We start from the raw sequence: 23,213 nt of genomic DNA, 5'->3' as shown, positions 1-23,213 counted from the left end.
ATGTAAACTAGACATCCAAGAGTACATTCATGCAAAAATTCACATCAATTTGAGTTCAAGACGCATGGTAAATAAAATCATGAAGTTGGACATCAATGGTGTGACACAAATTGTCACACCCTAATTAAAAAACTCATAACTCACAAACCATCAATGATAAATTCACAAACTCTACACCAAAATCACCATGAATGTGTCTAGTTTAAGCACAAAAAATTTCAAAGGCATTGGATAAAGCATCATCATTTCACAATTGATTTGGCAAAACATACATAAAATGAGCACATGTGACAAACCCTAGCACAATTAAAAATCCATTTATGCAAAAATCCTGGAAAAATCATGATAAATAACTAGACATCAAGATGAACATTTTGCAAAAAGTCCCATGAATTTTGGATGAATAATGGTTGACTTATGAATTTTGTAAGTTGGGAGATCAAAATGAAATAAACATTAACAATGACATGATTTAATAGGACAATGTGGCACGGCAGTGGCATTTTTGCAATTATGGGGATCACTAAGTGAAACACTGCGTTTCACTTAGTGATGTGTCACGCTGTGATTTGTCATGGCCAATGGAATAGTAACCTTCATGCAAGACAGAAAATTCACACGACCAAACGCAAGCAAGACAAAATCTGGGCATGGACTTAGGGTTTCGCATACAGTAACATGTTCATCTTCATCAACCAATCGTGAAATTTTTTTTGCCCAGAAATGGAAATCAAATACATCATTCGAATCAGCAGCCAACATATATTCATAATCTAACATCCATTAACATCAATTCAAGCTAATAAGAAAGAACCATGCAAAATCATATTTGAACATCCAATTTCATTTCAGCATAACTTTCAGATTACTCAACCATTTTCAGTGATTCAAAGCTTAAAATGCTCATGGCAAGGAGATCTATAAGAAGCATATCATGGTTTTGCAAATAGTGAGATTCGAATTCTTACTTGATTTTGAAGGTAATGATGAAACAGTTGTGATTTGGTCGTGTAAGCTCAAAACAGTTGTTCTACAAGCTTCCAAATGATGAATGAGTGAAGGAATTTGGCTCAGCTACCTTGCTTTCAGCTCAAATCGAGATCTGCCATGGATGTGCTTCAATGGAACAGTCGCATGAAATGGCTTTACAGCTGGTGAATGATGCTTGCAATGAGCTCAAAAATGATGGTGAGTGTTGAAGCAAACCACACAAGCTCGTGTTCTTTCAGATTTCAGCAAAAAAATTCAGATGAAAAAAAGTGAGTGTTTGAGAGAGAATGAGATTTTTGGTCTGTTTGTCAATTGTGTGCTAGGGCTTTTCAGCAGGAAATGTCAAACATATATGTTGTTTTGTGTTTGTAATCATGGTTAATGAAATGTTAATGGGAAATTTGGTTAATGAGTGTGTTTTGACATTTTGCTAAAAATCAACCAAATTGCATGGAGGTGCATGAGACTGCACGAAATTGGGCCTAGAACAACTTCCAAACATCATTTCAGAACTCTGGCAAGTGGTAAAAATGGTTGGAATTGGTTATTTTGAAAACTCATTTTTTCACCTCACTTGAATTAATTCAAACCACTTTAAAAATGCCATTTTGACTGGTGAACTTTTGGTGAATTATGATGACATATTTGGAAAGAGGGCATCAAATAGGACTTGTAGCAAAAAACCCCACCCAATTTGGCCAAATGGTTCGGAAGATATGGCCTTTTGAAGTTCAAAAATTTTTGAGAATGATTTGATCATAACTTGGCAACCATAAATGGGAATTGAGTGTTCTTGGACTTTTTGGAAATGGGAGAACAAGATCTTCAACTTTCATGTTGGGAAAAAATTCATTTGAAGCTTGTATGATGAAGTGATGTTGAGGAGAAGAAGTTTCCATTTTTGGCAAATTCCAATTACAGGTCAACTTTCTATTTTTGGAAATTTCTTGTCTGACTTCAAATTCTTCACTGTGGATATTTGACATGTTATATGAGGCTTACATGGACATGAATGAGACCTTTCAGAGCAATTCCCACCATCAAATCACTGATTAAATGCACAGTTGACCAAGGTTGACTTCAGTTGACTTTGCTAGGGTTTTGCTTGACTGAACCATGTTCTGATGAATTCCAAACCCCTACCACTTGATATCTTGATTCAAAATGATGTCACAACTCATATGAACTCTTGATGAATGATCATGGTGCCCAAATTCTGCAAGAATGGCCACCATCTATCTCAATGACTGACTTTGACTGATTTGACCTAATTTGCTTCATCTGCAAGTAACATGGTTAGATGACAATATTTTTGTACTTTTGTTTAATAGACAGATGAAAAGCAATGATATACAAATGCAATACATGCTCGGTGATCAAGAACCACACTCACAAGATAGCCCACCCACTAGGAGGGAAGCAAAGGTATGCAATGATCCTTGAGGCAATGATATGGTATGATATGATGCCATGAGGGATCTTAGGGCCAAAATTGGGGTCTTACAGATGCCCCTATTTAAGGTCATTCTAGCCGGAGAAGTGAAGTTTAGAAATCTTCATCTCGACGCGGTAGAATGGGTTTAAATAACAGTAATGAGACAAATTTTGGTCCCTAAGAGACCTCATGATGCAAATGTATGCATGCAAAAGACACAAATTCTGTGGGGAATATGGTTCACACAGAAGAAAGACGATCCATTGGAGTAATACACTCACCAGGAACAGAGACTCTAACAAGACTCTCATTGGGGATAGTAAAAGAAAAAGAATGCGTGAACAGGACACGGCTTCAAGTTGGGGAAAAACAAAAACTGACACAGCGCGAATAAGACACGACTCTGATTAAGGTAACAGAAATCAGACTGGAGACCTCACTGGGGAGTGAAGGACTCATACTGGGGAAAAGAAAATTCCAAAGGAAGAACATCCATTGGAGAGACAAAAGCTGACTTCTGGGGAGAAGCAAAAGAAAACTTCACTGAGGAAGTACCAAAGAAATGAGGTGTTACCGGTATAAGGGTAACAAACTCAGGAAGAATGAATATCTAAGACCGGTATAAGGGTGAGAGATATCAATCAACCAAACATCTGAGAAAGACCTGAAAAAGGTACATAAACTCAGGAAAATCTGACTCCACAGGGGGACCGAGGTCATAATAGGGAGCAGAAAGGAAGGAACACCAGGGATACCGAGGTATATAATAGGTGACCGACCGAAACGTGAATTGGTATATATGCCAAAACACTCATCATCCGAAAGGAGGGCTTGAAAAATCAAATCGACTTACAGGATGGACATTCGAATCCACAACGGGAAAACGAACCTTACTCAATTGGGGACACAAACCCAAAGAGTGCATGAGATATAATATCCATTACCGGCAGACCGTGGATAAGAAAACTCGCATGAGATATATTATCTATTACCGTCAGAACGTAGATAATAAACTCGCATGGTAAGAAACACCAGAGATACCGAGGTATATAATAGGTGATCTACCGAAAACATGGATTGGTATATATGCCAAAACACTCATCATCCGAAACACAAACTGGTTCAAGGATGGATATTCGATTCTACAAAGAATACGAATCTTGCTCAGCTGGGGAAAATCAACAAAGGATTCCAACTAAAGAGCGCATGAGAAATATTATTCATTACCGGCAGACCGTGAATAATATACTCGAAAGGAAAAGACACCAGAGATACCGAAGTATATAATAGGTGACTAACCAAAGCGTGAATTGGTGTGTGTTCCAAAACACTCATCATCCTGAAGAGAGCGAAAGCAAACTTGTTTATAGGATGGATATTTGATTCTATAAAGAATGCAAATCTTACTCAGTTGGGGAAACAAACAAAGTGTTCGACAAAAGAGTGCATGAGATATATTATCTATAGCCGTCAAAACGTAGATAATGTACTCGCATGGAAAATTATCCTGAACCGGGTTGCAGGTTGTTTATAGGATAAAATCCGAAATCGTGAATTGGTTTGTGTTCCAAAACACTCATCATTCTGAAGAAAGCTAGAACAGCAGACTTGTTTATAGGACGGACGTTCGATTCCACAAGGAATACGAAACTTACTCTGCGGAGAAAACAATCAAAAGATTGACCCAAGAGTGAACGAGATATAATATCCATTACCATCAGAACGTGGATAGAATACTCACATGGAAGATTATCCTGAACCGGGTTGTAGGTTGTTTATAGGATAAAATCTGAAGACGTGAATTGGTTTGTGTTCCAAAACACTCATCATCCTGAAGAAAGCTAGAACAGCAGACTTGTTTATAGGACGGACATTCGATTCCACAGGGAATGCGAATCTTACTCGACTGGGGAAGATCAACAAAGGATTCCGACCAAAGAGCGCATGAGACATATTATTCATGGCCGTCAAAACGTGAATAATATACTCGAAAGGAAAAGACACCAGAGATACCGAAGTATATAATAGGTGACTAACCAAAACAGAGAGACAATCGATACCAAGCATCCGGGTAAACGAAAGACAACTCAAAGGATAAATTGCAAGCAAACGGCAATTATCCAACAACAAAGAAATATTCGATTCCGCAGAGGGAAATAGCGAATCTTACTCGACCAGGGAAACACGAAAGGCTTCGACTGAAGAGTGCATGAGATATATTATTCATAGCCGTCAAAACGTGAATAATAACCTCGCAGGGAAAATTATCCTTAACCGGGTTGTAGGTTGTTTATAGGATAAAATCCGAAAAGAAAGGCATCGGGATACCAAACTAGGTATATAATGATGACCAGTCAAAGGGAGCAACAAACATTACCAACAAAGGGGGTAAATGAAAGAAGACTCGCTGGGATGCATTGATGGCAATCAATTATCCAGGGAACACAATCATTGACAAAAGGTGAAAGGACCCGCTGGGGATAAAATTGCTAGCATACGGCAATTATCCACAAAAGACTTGCTGGGGATATAAGTGCTTATCTGAGCAACTTATCCAAGCGAAGGAAAAAAATCAACATCAAACATTAGATGACGATAAACCACAAAGAGGGGATTACATCTACCAAAAGAAATTGGATAGAAAACCACAGAAGAGTAACTGTCATCGGTTGGGATGAACAACAAAGTTAACTCTGCCAGTGGAGAAAACAAGGTTTATAACTACCGGTTACCAGGTAGAAAACCGACAACTCTGGCTGGGGAATAAAAGGTGTATAACCACAAATTCTGCCAAGAAAGCCAGGAAAAATAGGACTTATAACTACCGGTATGAGGGTAGAGGCCCAAAACTACTCCGCTGGGGAACAACCCACTGGGAACACAAGACATTTGACAAATAGCCAATTCGGGAATAATCCGAAAAGATGGACTGAATCAAGACATGTCCTAATGAGGATGTAACTCAAATAGGAAAATCCATCCCAATATATGTGTTGGGAGGAAACGGAAGAAACCGTCATCCACGAGGATATATCTCGGTGGGGAACTGCAGAAGGAAAGACAACAAACATTTTCTGCTTATGGGGCTGACTCTATATGGAGAGATTTTGACACCCGACATCTGCTAGGGGAGATCTATAGAGAAGATCTATATCACCCGTTGCAGGAGACACGACAAACAAAAGATATATGGCGAAAAATGCAACATGAATATCTGAATGTTTATGAGTACGCATGAATATGCATGATTTATGTTTGATGAATGCTGACAAAACAGACAATTCTAACATAACCGGTCCAGGAATCAAACGCCCGGTATTATACTTCCAGGGGAAAACCAACTGGAAAGTCAATCTGCGGAGAGCTGTATGCTGAGAAGCAACGATCTGCGAGTACTGCTGAAGAAGCAGAGGGTCAGAGATATCAGGAAACAACCCAATCAGGGTAGAGAAAGTCACAACGGGCAAAGACAGCCACCAAGACGAATCTGTCGGGGAACAAGAGAAATCCCGAGATATCCGCAGGGGATCCCAGTGTCAACTGAGAAACAAAAGGTGCATTGCACAAGCACGAACTGCTGTAGAAGCAACTCCACATAACTCCGCTGGGGAACAACCCGCTGAGGGAGAATGTACCACACAAGTAGATTCTGCAACAAGCCACTCTACTTGGGGAGAATACACAAAGCAAACTGATCACAACAAGTAGATTCTGCAATATAAGCCACTCTACTGGGGATCACAAGCAGTCAGGAAATCAATCCGTTCTCTGAATGCTAGGGCCATCATCCGACCATACTGGGGATTGAGGGAGTATTCAACAGGCAAAACTGCCACAACAAACGCTCTGCAGACTATGCTGAGGAAAACATGGTTGAAATATACTGGGATGTCAACCCAAATCAACCACTGAGTAGGAAAATAATTCCTGCTCTGCTGAAGAGAAAAACTCTGATGGAGAGATAGCAACAATTCCGCAGACGACTTCGCCGGGGAAAAGGTAAAGTACCGGGTATCAAACTGCTGACTTACCGAGTCTTTCAAAAAGAAAGCGATCGTGCTGAGGAAACAGACAATTCCGCTGGCAACTGCACTGGGAAGAGTGACAACAACTCTGCTCGTGACTCCGATGGGGATATCAATAACAGCTCTACTCGTGACTGTGCTGAGGAGACAAATAAAGTCTGGGGCAGGCGACCCACTGGAGAAAGTGACGGGGCACCAAGATGACAAACCATCAATCGCCGAATCTTCTTTAAGAAGAGCACCCATGCTAGGGAAAATTGCTGTTGGAGAAAACGAAGTCTTCAACAACACTCTGCTTGGGGAACAACCCCAACAACAACTCTGTTTGAGGAACAACCCCACCAACGATTTGAAGAAAGAAGATACAACCAAACCAGGAATATGAACAAATGTCTTACCTGTTGGAAATCATGCCACCCTCGGGAGAGCACTGAGATATTCTTGAGTATCCTTTCAACCTTACGGATATTCACTTTGTTTAAAACAACAAATTTGAAAAATTTGATTTGTTTAAAACAATGACATTTTATCAATTTAAAACATGCAAAACATTTGTTGAATTGAAACAAATAAGAGTGCAAATAATTGGATAAAAAGCTCAAATTGATTTGATGGAATGGTAGCCTGCAAATGGCAAGACTCCATGGATCTGTACAAATTTGAAATCAGTGATATATATTGGAAGAGGGCTACATTGAACATAATGATCCTTTCTCTACCAATTTGAATCTCGATGTATTCGAAGCTTCAGTTTGACGACGAATCGAGAATCCCCTGACGAGATGACAGTTGTGGAACAGAAAGTCTTGTCAGGATGCAGTTACTTGCCAAATCCCTAATTTTTGCCTAGATTGCCCCAGGGTGAGGTACTCAATCTAGCGGGATGCAAATATTCTATTTTTCTCAAGTCTCTAATTTTTGCCTGAATTACCCTTGCGGGTTCTCCACCGAGACGCTCATTTTTGCCTAAGCTGCCCTTTCGGGTTTTCAACTTAGCGAGCTATTCTGTTTTTCATTTGCATATACTTTTTTTTTTAGGCAAAGTATCTCTTGACTGCATCTGAATTCACAGGACGAGTGAAATCCTCCCCATCCATTGTTGTAAGCATCAAAGCACCGCCTGAAAAGGCTCTCTTAACAACATATGGACCCTCGTAGTTTGGAGTCCACTTGCCCCTGGAATCGGGCGCGAAAGACAAAACTTTCTTGAGCACGAGGTCACCTTCTCGGAACACACGAGGCTTGACCTTCTTATCGAATGCTTTCTTCATTCTCTGCTGATATAACTGACCATGACACATGGCAGTTAACCGCTTCTCTTCAATCAAATTCAGTTGGTCGTAACGACTCTGAATCCATTCAGCATCATTCAACTTGGCTTGAGGGTATAATTTTTCTTTTTCTTTTGAAGAAATCTTGAAATTTTTTTTGTTGATTTTTGATTTTTTCATCTTTTTCACCCTCTTTCTTCTTTTTTTTTTTTTTTTTGCTTGATTTGCAATGCCCCAGTTTGACTGGTTTGCTGATTCTCATGATACAGCTGAATGAGCTTCCTTTGTGCTCAAGAAGTCGGGTAATCTCGTCAGGAATCCCCTTCAACATCATCTTCCTCTGCTTCGAATACAAAGAATTCAAGATTGGGAGATGGCGTTGGATCATTATGTTCAATGGGTTTAGAAATCCCTGCATAATGATTCTGGATAATGAAAATCTTTTGAATATTTAAACAAGCAAATCATTTATGCAAATGAAAAATGTTTTCTTGTTTTTCAGGGTTTTTTGTGATCACTGATTTCATGCAAAAGCAAAAAGTGAAAACAAATGGAAAAACAAATGTTTAACAATGCATTAATTGAATGAAAACATCATTGTATTAAATGCTGCCAACAATGTCATCACTTCTCCTTTTGGCATGGGAGAAGGGTTTTAAACAAAGTGAACAATTACTCTGATCTATGGATGACTGTAGGAACATCTACAGCGACCCAATTGTGGCAGACACCACCAGGAATGATGAAATTGTTCAGATCTTCTGCCTCCTCTTCCAAGATAGCAGCAGCTTCTTCCTCTTCAGGTTGATCGTCATGGATGAATCCTCCACTTGAATAAACCATGCTCATTGAATGCCCCAGAACAGTAGCCAATGCCAGCCCGGGATCGGTTAATCAGGAATAAATCCATCAAAAGCACATATTCTGACAAATATCTCCTCTGAGTTCACAATTCTCTTGCTCAGGATGATCCATCAAATCTGGGAGAGATAGCTCTGGTATAATACCGGCGAAGTGTGTCTTCAAAATAAATGAGGATCGCAGGGTCAGACCACAAGAAGGGAGGCCGGAACAAAACACCTGCTTATGCAAATGATGCATGAAGTGTTTATGCATATGCTTGTTTTTTATTTCAAAGGAACTCGAGGGTTTTATTTGCAAACTTTGAAATATTTAAGCATTTTGATCATATATGAGAATATCTCATCAGATATATCAGGTGAAAAAATTTTCCCGGTTTTTTCATGTTTTGAAAATTTTTGCAAATAAACTCCTTTGAGTTCCTTAAAAATTTTCTTCTTCTGATGACATGAAGTGCAGATGAATGCATGAATGCATGAATGCAACAATCACACTCAAGGATCAAGCAAGTCACACCAAACAAAGGTCATGGGAAAGCTCATTGTATCCCTAATATCAATCATCCATTTTGGTGGATTTAGGTTTTCACCTTGTCGACACCCAAGTTCCATTGATATTAACGGTACATGAACCGGCTCTAACATCCTTAATATCAACCATCCTTTTTGGGGGATTTAGGTTTTATGCCCGATCAACGCCCAGGTTCCATTGATATTAAGGTTGTCTGAACGACTCAACCACGAATCACGGGTTTGTTGAGAGTCACGAGCATGGAGTCTCGGTTAAGAACCACCCAAAGGGAGTGTACTAGGGTTTAAACCTGCCAGACATGTTCTACCAGAGGTTCCCATAATCATCGTTCCATCTTTCGAATATTATCGGAGGAACGAATACTCGTATTCCAAGAATATTCTCAAGAGAAACTCTTATGAGTGTAGTATCGCGTAACAATCGCATCAGAACTTACATCTGAACGACCTCCGCACTACGTTCCTAAAAATAGGCCAAGATGGGTTTGGTAAACTAAGGTCCTTGGCTTCTGCGGAACATGATTGAAAGAATAATGCCTAACCACAAATAACTTATGTGACATTATTAATCCAACATGACCTCCACCAAGTGAATGGACTCGCAAGTCAACTGGCTAAGGAATACTCCACACCAGTCAACAAGACTATGCCATTCTCCTATCCTAGAGTGCACTCGAGTTCGGGTATAGAACTCATCTCACAGATCACCAAAGCACACAGCAATTGTATATCAAGCAATTCAAGCATTACAATCAATACAGTTATCCCAAGTTGTACAAAAATATGTCCTATAACAAATAACAATATATCACAACAAGGGTGAAAAGTAGGCAATACAACCAGGGATGATTATATCCCCAGCAGAGTCGCCACTTTTCTGTAGCGGTGTATTCGTCGCTATATGATTTATTGATTAAACCATAAGCAAAGCATACAAAGAAATCGAGTCGCCACCGCACTTTTATTTATCCAAAGGACTGGCTAAAAAGCGAACAAAAGCCTAAGAAGTTTTACGCGTAGAAAACTAATGAAAAGATCAGAGAATCTGGGTAAGGGGTAAATTTCGCAATGGGAAGGTGTTAGGCACCCACTACGTCCTAGGTACTCCTAGGGAGCCCTTTTCACACTTGTTGTATAAAATTGTTATTTGTTATGACATAAGTATTGTGCAAACATGATTGGGATGATGAGAAAAGAATATACAATTTAGTTATTTTTGTGTTCGAACGGATGAACCCGTTGCCTACGTACCTTCCATCAAAGGTAAGGATCAAAACGCCGTAGTTCGGCTAAAAGATTTCCAAAAGTTAGTGGATTCAATTTTAAACAATAGCACTGAGGCTTTTCATTATCAATGGGAGAAAACTCGACCAAGACCAACATCCACCATGCAAGGATAGCTTCGACGTACTAGAGGGGTTAACCCTGTTTTCAGTACGGAAGTCTTATAGTCGACTCACTAAGGATAGGGTAAGATTTACATTAACCACAATGATAATTGAAACCTATGGCTAATGTGTGAAAAGATTAACAATGGACAAAGCCAAAACAATTGAATGGGTGAAGTTAATTGATTGTGATTATGAAAGTAGGGTCAAAGTATGATTAAGATTGATTCAAAAGAAGTATTATGAAATGGAGTTTGAAAAAAGTCAAGGACTTGGGGTCCAGGTTTTTAATTTAAAAGCATGAAGATGTTTGCACAATATCTATCTCAAGTTTGAAAGTAATGTGTGAAAAGGTTTAGGACAAAATGGGAATGATTGGATGAAGATGGATTGTAAAACTTCTTAGAAGGTTCACTTCTTGAAATCATATAGAAGATGATTCAAGTGTGTCCTTTGGAATAGGCAATGAGCAATAGCAAAATAAGCAAACAAATGATACCGGATGCCACTCAATGGTCTTACTCCAATCTCACAAATAAAAGAGGATACCGGATACCAATAGATGGATTTACACCAATCTCCTAAACAAAGAAACCAGGATGTCGGAAGCCAATAGATAGACTTATTCCAATCTCCTAAAACAAAACGAAACTTGGATACCGGATGCCAATCTGTCTGGACTTATACCAATATCCAACATATGATCATAGGAAAGCAAATGCCAACTTGCAGGGACTTACAATTGCATCCTCACATAAAACAAACAAATGCATCAAGCAAAGAGATGATGAGTGGCCAATGAGATGGTCTTATACTCACTTCCATATCATAGGAACAATGGCCAATGGATGGTCTTACAATCGTCCTCAATGGGCAAACAACAAAGATATGTCACAAAGACAAATGAGATGATCATGCACTAATGAGCAATTAATGATGATAAATGCACAAAGCATGCAAGCAGACATGTGTATATGAGGTAAGCAATCAATCAATTAAGGTCATTCAGCACACACTATAACCAAACAATTAGGCTCACACAAAGGGTTAGGCATTGAAGCCAACTGGAATAGGGTTAATGGTGCTCTTAACCTTGCCATTGAGGGGCTAAGGTGAAGCAGATGAAAGGATATGAGGGGTGTGCCTCATTGCTCTTATCCCTGGCCAGGGAGAGCATTTGAATATCAGAAGGTGTGGGAGTTCAGAAAGTAGGAACTCTCTCCACAGATTATTGACTCAATAGATCTTGGGTTTGGATCTCAATGCTACAACCATGTAATGGGAGCAAGGAGAAGACTCACAGAATAGTGGGAGATAGACTACATATCTCTTATATCCACCAATTGCCTTATTTGAAGGACTTTTCCTGCTTGGGACAAATGTAAACACACACAAGCATTGCCTCTTAAGGAGGACTTCAGACAGTTGCCTGGCCAAGTAACAGGCCAGGTCTTCCAGACTACATGAAGAAAAGGGATTATACCTCAATGCAAATTGCTATTAAGCAAAGCAAAGCAAGTTCTTAAAGAACTAAGCAACTAAAGGTACCTGAAACTAGTCAAACAGAATCAGTACACAACTCAAAGTTTAAATCAAAATGAGATAAAGATCAACAGTTAACACAATCAGTTAAATGTGCAATGCACAAGGCTCAAAGCATGTGAGCTAAGCAACCTACAAAACAAACAAGTTAGTCATGATAATCAATCAAGCTCAATCAATTTGTATTGATCTCTTTGGGTATTTGTTGCTTAACCTGAAAACATGAACTCAAACATGAGCAACAAGACCACTAGGACAAGCCTAGGGTCAAAAAGAGATAAGAAAATCAAAACAGCAAGTGACAAGTGTCCAAAATCAAGTTCAAACAATCAAGAAACAAACTCAATTGGTTTCATGTTCATATCATTCACCATCATCATTTCAGAAGCAGATTAGGTCAAGGCATGGCATATAGAAGCTCATAGAAGTCAACAGCAAGACTTAACTCAAAACCAATCATACACATTTCAATAAATCATCAAATAATTCATGATCAAACATCAACCATAACATGATATGCATATCAAATTTCAGCTCATTTGGATCAAGGGAAGTAGGTCAATGAAAATCAGAAAGTCAAAACAAGTTCAAGCATGCTCAAAGAAGTCAACCAAACATGTACCAACTTCAATAAATCATAAATCAGTGACAACATATGAGAAATAAATGGGATCAAAACCATGACAAAGCTTAAGATGTCTACTAATCACATGTCAAATTTCAAGTTCATCCAATTAAGTATGAGAATTTCACAAAGGAAATGAGAACATGTGTCACAAAAAAGTCAACATATGATCAAGCAGGGGAGAAAATCCCAAACAATTACGAAATGCCATCAATAATTCCAGAAAAAATCACATGTAAACTAGACATCCAAGAGTATATTCATGCAAAAATTCACATCAATTTGAGTTCAAGACGCATGGTAAATAAAATCATGAAGTTGGACATCAATGGTGTGACACAAATTGTCACACCCTAATTAAAAAACTCATAACTCACAAACCAGCAATGAAAAATTCACAAACTCTACACCAAAATCACCATGAATGTGTCTAGTTTAAGCACAAACAATTTCAAAGGCATTGGATAAAGCATCATCATTTCACAATTGATTTGGCAAAACATACATAAAATGAGCACATGTGACAAACCCTAGCACAATTAAAAATCCATTTATGCAAAAATCCTGGAAAAATCATGATAAATAACTAGAGATCAAGATGAACATTTTGCAAAAAGTCCCATGAATTTTGGATGAATAATGGTTGACTTATGAATTTTGTAAGTTGGGAGATCAAAATGAAATAAACATTAACAATGACATGATTTAATAGGACAATGTGGCACGGCAGTGGCATTTTTGCAATTATGGGGATCACTAAGTGAAACACTGCGTTTCACTTAGTGATGTGTCACGCTGTGATTTGTCATGGCCAATGGAATAGTAACCTTCATGCAAGACAGAAAATTCACACGACCAAACGCAAGCAAGACAAAATCTGGGCATGGACTTAGGGTTTCGCATACAGTAACATGTTCATCTTCATCAACCAATCGTGAAATTTTTTTTGCCCAGAAATGGAAATCAAATACATCATTCGAATCAGCAGCCAACATATATTCATAATCTAACATCCATTAACATCAATTCAAGCTAATAAGAAAGAACCATGCAAAATCATATTTGAACATCCAATTTCATTTCAGCATAACTTTCAGATTACTCAACCATTTTCAGTGATTCAAAGCTTAAAATGCTCATGGCAAGGAGATCTATAAGAAGCATATCATGGTTTTGCAAATAGTGAGATTCGAATTCTTACTTGATTTTGAAGGTAATGATGAAACAGTTGTGATTTGGTCGTGTAAGCTCAAAACAGTTGTTCTACAAGCTTCCAAATGATGAATGAGTGAAGGAATTTGGCTCAGCTACCTTGCTTTCAGCTCAAATCGAGATTTGCCATGGATGTGCTTCAATGGAACAGTCGCATGAAATGGCTTTACAGCTGGTGAATGATGCTTGCAATGAGCTCAAAAATGATGGTGAGTGTTGAAGCAAACCACACAAGCTCGTGTTCTTTCAGATTTCAGCAAAAAAATTCAGATGAAAAAAAGTGAGTGTTTGAGAGAGAATGAGATTTTTGGTCTGTTTGTCAATTGTGTGCTAGGGCTTTTCAGCAGGAAATGTCAAATATATATGTTGTTTTGTGTTTGTAATCATGGTTAATGAAATGTTAATGGGAAATTTGGTTAATGAGTGTGTTTTGACATTTTGCTAAAAATCAACCAAATTGCATGGAGGTGCATGAGACTGCACGAAATTGGGCCTAGAACAACTTCCAAACATCATTTCAGAACTCTGGCAAGTGGTAAAAATGGTTGGAATTGGTTATTTTGAAAACTCATTTTTTCACCTCACTTGAATTAATTCAAACCACTTTAAAAATGCCATTTTGATTGGTGAACTTTTGGTGAATTATGATGACATATTTGGAAAGAGGGCATCAAATAGGACTTGTAGCAAAAAACCCCACCCAATTTGGCCAAATGGTTTGGAAGATATGGCCTTTTGAAGTTCAAAAATGTTTGAGAATGATTTGATCATAACTTGCCAACCATAAATGGGAATTGAGTGTTCTTGGACTTTTTGGAAATGGGAGAACAAGATCCTCAACTTTCATGTTGGACAAAAATTCATTTGAAGCTTGTATGATGAAGTAATGTTGAGGAGAAGAAGTTTCCATTTTTGGCAAATTCCAATTACAGGTCAACTTTCTATTTTTGGAAATTTCTTGTCTGACTTCAAATTCTTCACTGTGGATGTTTGACATGTTATATGAGGCTTACATGGACATGAATGAGACCTTTCAGACCAATTCCCACCATCAAATCACTGATTAAATGCACAGTTGACCAAGGTTGACTTCAGTTGACTTTGCTAGGGTTTTGCTTGACTGAACCATGTTCTGATGAATTCCAAACCCCTACCACTTGATATCTTGATTCAAAATGATGTCACAACTCATATGAACTCTTGATGAATGATCATGGTGCCCAAATTCTGCAAGAATGGCCACCATCTATCTCAATGACTGACTTTGACTGATTTGACCTAATTTGCTTCATCTGCAAGTAACATGGTTAGATGACAATATTTTTGTACTTTTGTTTAATAGACAGATGAAAAGCAATGATATACAAATGCAATACATGCTCGGTGATCAAGAACCACACTCACAAGATAGCCCACCCACTAAGAGGGAAGCAAAGGTATGCAATGATCCTTGAGGCAATGATATGGTATGATATGATGCCATGAGGGATCTTAGGGCCAAAATTGGGGTCTTACAGACTCAAGGCGAGCTACAAGAGCAAATATTTCATCAAAGTATACTCCTTCAACTTGAGTATATCCTTGAGCTACTAATCTAGCTTTGTTTTTAGTAACAACCCCTTGTTCATCAGATTTATTCTTATATACCCACTTTGTCCCTATGGCATTTACTCCTTCAGGTATAGGAACCAATTCCCATACTTCATTCCTCTTGAATTGGCCTAACTCCTCTTGCATGGCATTGATCCAGAACTCATCAGTCAAGGCTTCCTTGACATTTCTGGGTTCAATCTTTGACATAAAGCAGCCATGTGAGATCACTTCCCTTGATCTAGTAGTGACTCCTTTATCTAGATCTCCTATGATAAGATCTTTGGGATGATCCTTCTGAATTCTGATAGAGGGTCCCTTGTTGATTTTGTCATCTTCAGGTTCAGTTTGAGGAGGTTCTCCTTCCTTATTTTTGTCAGAGAAGTCAGTTGGAGAATCATTCAGAGATGTCTCGACATCGTCTGTGACACCAGTTTGTTGGTCATCAACCACAACATTAATGGATTCCGTCAATACATTAGTTTTAGAATTAAAGACCCTATAAGCTCTGCTGTTTGTTGAATAGCCCAGAAAAATTCCCTCATCACTTTTGGGATCCATCTTCCTTTTTTGCTCACGATCAGCCAAGATATAACATTTGCTACCAAATACATGGAAGTATTTGACTATAGGTTTTCTTCCTTTCCAGACTTCATATAAGGTTGTGGGAGTCCCTTTCTTTAATGTCACTCTGTTATGAACATAGCAGGTTGTGTTCATGGCTTCAGCCCAAAAATGGTAGGGCAATTTCTTAGCATGAATCATAGCTCTGGCTGATTCTTAAAGACTCCTATTTTTTCTTTCCACCACACTATTTTGCTGGGGAGTGATAGGAGATGAGAACTCATGATGAATTTCTTCTGAAGAGCGGAATTCAGCAAATTTGTTGTTCTCAAATTCCTTCCCATGATCACTTCTAATTTTGATAACAGGACTTTCTTTTTCTCTTTGAAGTTTCAGACAAAGCTCCTTAAAGACTTCAAATACATCAGATTTTTCTCTTATAAAATTGATCCAGGTGTATCTGGAGAAATCATCCACCACCACATATGCATACTTCTTCCCACCAAGGCTTTCTACTTGCATGGGTCCCATCAAGTCCATATGAAGGAGTTCCAAGACTTTGGTAGTGGTGTCATGTCTGAGCTTTTGGTGTGACATCCTTGTTTGTTTTCCAATCTGACATTCTCCACAGATTTTTCCCTCATCAATCTTTAAGTTGGGAATTCCTCTAACAGCTTCAATTGATATGATCCTCTTCATACCTTTAAGGTGCAGGTGGGCCAATCTTTGATGCCATATCTTCACTTCTTCCTCTTTGGCTAAGGAACACATTGAAGAGTATCCAGTTTCTTGAGAGATACACATGTATCAGTTGTCTTTGGACCTAACTCCCTTCATGATTACTTCATTTTCCTTGTTAGTAATCAGACATTCAGTTCTGGTGAAGTTTACATTCAGACCTTGATCACACAGTCGACTGATGCTTATAAGATTAGCAGTTAATCCCTTAACAAGTAGGACATCGTCAAGGTCGGGAACTCCAGGGAAATCCAGCCTACCCATTCCCTTGATTTCACCCTTTGCACCATCACCAAAGGTAACATAACTCATGGCATGAGGGTGAAGTTCAGTTAGCAGATTTTTGTTACCATTCATATGTCTAGAGCAACCACTGTCAAAATACCAATCTTCTTTGGCTGAAACTCTGAAGGAAGTGTGAGCTATTAGACTTGTAACCTTTGTCTTAGGAACCCATTGCTTTTTATTGACAGTCCTGTGATGCTTGGATCTTGGTTATTATTGAGACTGAACAGGACCAGGATAACCATATAGCTTATAGCAGAAGGTCTTCAGGTGGCCAAATTTTCCACGGTATTGACATCTCCATATTTGATGTTTCCCTTTCTGCTGTTGTGACATCTGATGTGACATCTCAGGTTTGCTTTTAACATGGCTGCACTTAGGTTTGGATTTTGGTTTGCAACCAAGGTAACTGCACTCAGCCTTGAATCCAATGCCAGATTTGTTTCCCGTTATTTGGCCAGTCTAGAGAATCTTGTCTAAGATGGGAGATCCATTGTTAAGCATTTTTACATACTTAGTCATCTCATCTAGTTTGGAATTTAAGAATACAGCTTCAGTCTTCAATTTTGATATGGTTTCCACATACTCTTCCTTTTCATTTTCCAGCTGAGTTATCACTTTCTTCTGGCTTTCAACTTGTTTGCACACTCCTGCACTTTTGAGGCAAAACTCTTTGTAGGTAGTGGCCAGCTCTTCAAAGGTTCTTTCATCATCAATTAACTCTTCCTCAGACCCTCATCTTCCTGTCAAGAAGTCACATGGTTTGTAGCTTCTTCTGTTTCACTTCCATCAGACCAAGAGGCAACAAGACTCCTCTTTTGTTTCTTGAGGTAGGTCCCACATTCAGTTTTAATATGACCATACCCATTACACTCATAACACTGAACTTCTTGGGGCTTTTCTTCAGACTTTGTTTTCTTACCAAAGTTGTTGCATTTACTGATGTTAGATGCGATGTTCTTGACATTGCCCTTTGCTCTCACATCTACTTTTTTCATCAGTCTGTTGAACTGTCTTCCCAGCATTGCTATCTCATTTTCCAGATCTTCATCAATATCTTGACCACCTTCCTCATCTTCCTCTTCAGTGTTTGACATGAATGATATGCTCTTGGCTTTCTTTTCAGCTCCATCACATATTCCCATCTCAAATGTTTGGAGGGATCCAATTAGCTCATCAACTCTCATATTTGAGATGTTTTGAGATTCTTCTGGCTGTTACTTTCATAGCAAATCTCTTGGGGAGTGATCTGAGTATTTTTCTTACTAGCTTTTCATCTGACATCTTCTCTCCCAAAGCTCCAGAGGCATTGGCAATTTCAAGGATACTCATGTGAAATTCATGAATACTTTCATCTTCTTTCATCCTTAAGTTTTCAAACTTGGTGGTGAGCAGCTGTAGTCTAGACATTTTCACTCTAGAGGTGCCTTCATGAGTGGTTTTGAGAATGTCCCAAGCATCTTTAGCTACTTCACAGTTGTTTATTAATCTGAAGATGTTCTTGTCTACTCCATTGAAGATGGCATTCAATGCTTTAGAATTTCCAAGGGCTAGGTCATCCTCCTCCTTGGACCATTGTTCTTCAGGCTTTTTCTCAGCAGTGGCTTCTCCTTCTTTAGTAACTACTGGGTGCACCCAGCCTGTCAAAACAGCCTTCCAAGCCTTGTTATCAAGAGATTTTAGAAAGGCTACCATTCGAGGTTTCCAATAGTCGTAGTTAGAACCATCCAAAATTGGTGGCCTGTGAACAGATCCTCTATCTCTCTCCATTGTACCAGAAAGTGTTGTCCCTAGATCTCACCCAGAACCAGAGCAAGATGCCTGCTCTGATACCAATTGAAATTCTGGTATCAGATATGAGATGTCGAAGGTAATGTCACGACACTAATATCTGAGTAATGAAAACAGAATAAAGATAGAGAATAGTAATACAAGATACACAAGCAATTTTTAACCCAGTTCGGTCCAACTCACCTACATCTAGGGGCTACCAAGCCAGGAAGGAAATTCACTAAAATAGAATCAGTTCAAAGACTCTCCGTACACTTCAACAAGTTACAGTCTTTCTCACCTAATCTCTACCCGTGCAATTTCTACCTAAGCACTCTTAGATATGAGAACCCACTCAGTTCCCTACAATCACACCTGTGATCTTAAACAACAATCCGTTGAGAAAAGACAACACTTTTTAATAACACACTCTTGATTTTACTTCACAGTTTCAATCAAGAAGACACACTCTTGATCTTGCTTCACAACTTTGATCAAGAAGACACACACTTGATCTTGCTTCACAGCTTTGATCAAGTAGACACACACTCTTGCTTAACAACTTTAGAATGACAAATTACAACCACAAATCAGTCCAATTCAATCATCAAAAGATGACTTGAATGGCTTACAAATCTCACGACTAAACAGACACAAACCCTAGCTCTCTCTCTATATTTCGCTCAGTATTGGTTGTGTTGTAAAATAGGTTTTCTAAGTCCCTTTTTATAGAATCTTTCAGCTGGGCTTGGACATCTTGAAAACCCAAAATCTATTTTCCAATCAAATCTTCTTATGACAACTGGTTAGATCTCCTTGGAAAATAAGTAAATCAGGTTGTAATCAATGATTGAATGCGCCTGCAAATCAGATCTTCAATCATACATAGATTGCCATTAATTGTGCAATCACAAAACACCAGACATTCATACTGAATATTTTGTGTACAGGATGTCATGACATCGGGTCTGACATCCTGGAAAAATCCTGCATAATTCCATAATTCCTTTTATAACTTCCAGTAGGTACAACCATATCAGAAGTCATGACCTTCTGTATGACATCTTGAAACAATCCCGCATGAACATGTCTGTCATTTAAACTCCAGCAGGTACACACATATCAGATGCCATGACCTTGTGTATGACATTCTGAAACAATCCTGCATGATCATGTTCTTGAACTCCAGCAGGTACATAGGATATCTCATGTTAAGACATCACACATAACATCTTGTGAACACTCTTTGTTTTACCAAAATTGCTGCCAACACTTAGAATCAACACTAGTTATTTGGTTTCGAAGAACAACAATCTTACTAGGGGGAAAATATCTAGCAAGGAATACTCTTCTAAGGTCTTCCCAGGTAGTTATTGAGTTAGCTGGAAGTGAATCCAACCATGAACATACTCTATCTCTGAGGGAGTAAGGAAATAATCTTAAACAAATCGCACCAGGTGAAGCACCGTTGGATTTAAAAGTGTCGGCCAGTTGGATAAAGACTTTTAAATGTTGATTTGGGTTCTCAGTAGCGAGACCCGCGAATTGGTTTTATTGCACTAATTGCAGTAAAGATGGTTTTAGTTTGAATTGTTGGCAAGAATTAGGGTGTTTACTATACTAGAACTAGGTTCCTCGTCAGAGGGTTGGGCAAATTCCTTAAGAGGTCTCGATCGTGATTCTCAGTCATAGCTTTCTTAATTCGGATGAGTAAGAGGCGTGTACGAGTGTAACATTCGGGTTCCGCTAAAGGGTCTACTAAATTTCCGGTACTACAGGTTCTACGCATTTACCGACTGATAATGCCTTAGTCTAGACGGTGTAACAACAGGGTACGAAATTTGACGAAGTTTGTCCCCGGAAACGGTGCCAAAACTTGATCGCTCTATTCACAAGTGCACGAATCACGTCAGAGTAATTTAAAAGAATATCGATCCTACAGAGACCAAATCGTCAATCTATTGATTTCTATTGTTACGATGTTTATCTAAGGCGGTACAAAAGAGATATTGACAGCGTAAAATAAAAGTAAATAAAGGAAAATATGGTGCAGATAAAGATAGGCTTGAATGTAATTCACGACAATTAAACGATGTTTCAATTGTCTAAATAGAAATACTTATGGGGAAATATTTTCTACTCTTGAAAAGAATCCATTTAACAGGTACTGTCACTTTCGCGTATTCAGAACCGAGTTTACCCTTAAATTAAGGCCTTTTATTGTCACTTATAAAATGTGCGCAGAACACTAAAGTAGTAAACTTATTTTTAAGAAATAAGACTCGAAAACTTAGTTAAAAAGTAATTTTGATTTGGAAAGTTTACCTAAGGAGTTTCCTGATTTTAAATCTATCAACGCATCCGAAAACAGTTTCAAAAGTCATTTTTCCTTAAAGTGATAAAAATTCCTAGTTAACTAAGCCAGGATGCTTTTGCACTCCTTGGGTAGTTAAAACTAACCAAGTTTGTTTCAGAAAACTCGAATTAAAAATCAAAACAGCCTTTAAAGCATTTCTACAAATGCAATATGTGAAACATCTTTTTAACCGCGATCCTTACATTCTAACCTTTGAAAGATTTAGCCAGACATGGTAATACAAACAAATACAACGATGTGTAACATGATGAAAAGAAGTTTAGAATGTAAGGCGTGAAAAACAAGTAAAGCGTGTAGAACAATTAAAACGAGCAGTAAAGATAATGGCGGGAAGTTTAAATAAAATAAAGACAATGACAAGGAATTAAATAAAGTAAAGTGTGGCAAGAAATTAAATAAAGTAAAGCATGATAAGTAATTAAATAAAGTAAAGCATGAAAAGTAAAATAAATAAAAGCGATTAAATTAGAACTTGCTCCAAACGGAGGGTTTAAATCCGGTACAAGGAAGATAAACCTTTGACTTTGAAGATAAAGACGACAGCAAAATCAAAGTGCTCCAACTCAATTACACTACGGTGCGATAACCCCTCGATGTGACGGATTACCGCTTTTACAGATGATAATATAGTCTTAATGCTGTAAACTAAGTTGGATCATTTGGAAATGAACTAGAACGACCTATTTATAGAGGAACTCAGCAGCATGCAAAGACCATGATGCCCTTCAACTTCTCCTTAGTGGGAACGTGAAATGCAAAGGTGGCGCCCGCCACCCCTTCATGGCACCCGCCATGTGTATGAATGGGAAAGTTCATGGGATCGTGGCGGTTTCCTCCAGGTTGAGGGATGATGTGTCATGGCTTCCCTTATAGCGTCCGCCATGCATAACACCATGTGTACAATACTTGCCAAAAAACCCTAATTTTTGGTCTTTTTGCTTCGTTTCTTCTAAAACGGTTCCGAAAGAGTTAAATATCTTAAAACAACATAAAAGAGAGCATAACACGAGTAAAATGATAATAAAGACCTAATAAACATGTGAAATCCGAGTCAAAAACGCGGTGTGATTCAGTGTGATCAGGCTGCTAAGCGTCTGCATCAATATATGTTGAATCATACCACTTGGTTGATATCCAAAATGGATCCAATCAAGTATATATTTGAGAAGTCTGCTTTAACTGGGAGGATTGCCCGTTGGCAGATGTTGTTATCAGAGTATGATATCGAATACCGATCTAAGAATGTTATCAAAGGTAATATCTTGGCTCACCAACCGACTGAAGATTACCAGTCAGTGCAGTATGATTTTCCTGATGAAGAGATTTTGTACTTGAAAATGAAAGATTGTGATGAACCATTGCTTGAAGAAGGGCTAGAACCTGGTTCCTATTGGGGCATGGTATTTGGTGAAGCTGTTAATCAATATGGCAATGGCATTTGGGCAGTGATCATTACTCCTCAAGGCACGCATCTACCATTTACAGCTAGATTGACTTTCAAGTGTACAAACAACTGTTGGTGTAAGCCCTAGAGGCCAATACTTTTGGTACTTGTATCGAATTATTTATTAATTAATAAAAAGGCTTTTTCTTTATTATGGTTGATTAATAAAGTCCCTGGAATAGATAGTTCGTTTAATGTATTAAGTGTGACTTAATCATGAGAGAACATTAAACATAAGGACATTATTCTTAAAGTATCCGTAGTCGAGCTTTAGTGTGAAGTGGCATAACATTAAAGCATTAAGACTATTATGTTTGTAGACTGATGATCACATCTCGTGGATCATGGATAAAGAGTTATCAAGTCTTAAACATAGATATGAATATTAAGAGTAATATTTATACCGGATTGACCCGCTATGAGAATACTATATAGAAAGTTATGCAAAGTGTCATAAGTTATTCTCATGGTGATAATGGTGTATACCACTCTTCGACCTAAAACCACTATGGATCCTAGATGTAGAGTCGAGTGCTTTATTGCTGATCCAACGTTGTCCGTGACTG

This window comes from Lathyrus oleraceus, chromosome 3, assembly GCF_024323335.1.
Source record: "Lathyrus oleraceus cultivar Zhongwan6 chromosome 3, CAAS_Psat_ZW6_1.0, whole genome shotgun sequence".
Lineage (NCBI taxonomy): Eukaryota > Viridiplantae > Streptophyta > Magnoliopsida > Fabales > Fabaceae > Lathyrus > Lathyrus oleraceus.
The sequence above is the reverse complement of the archived record's forward strand: the minus strand, read 5'-3'. Positions refer to the sequence as shown.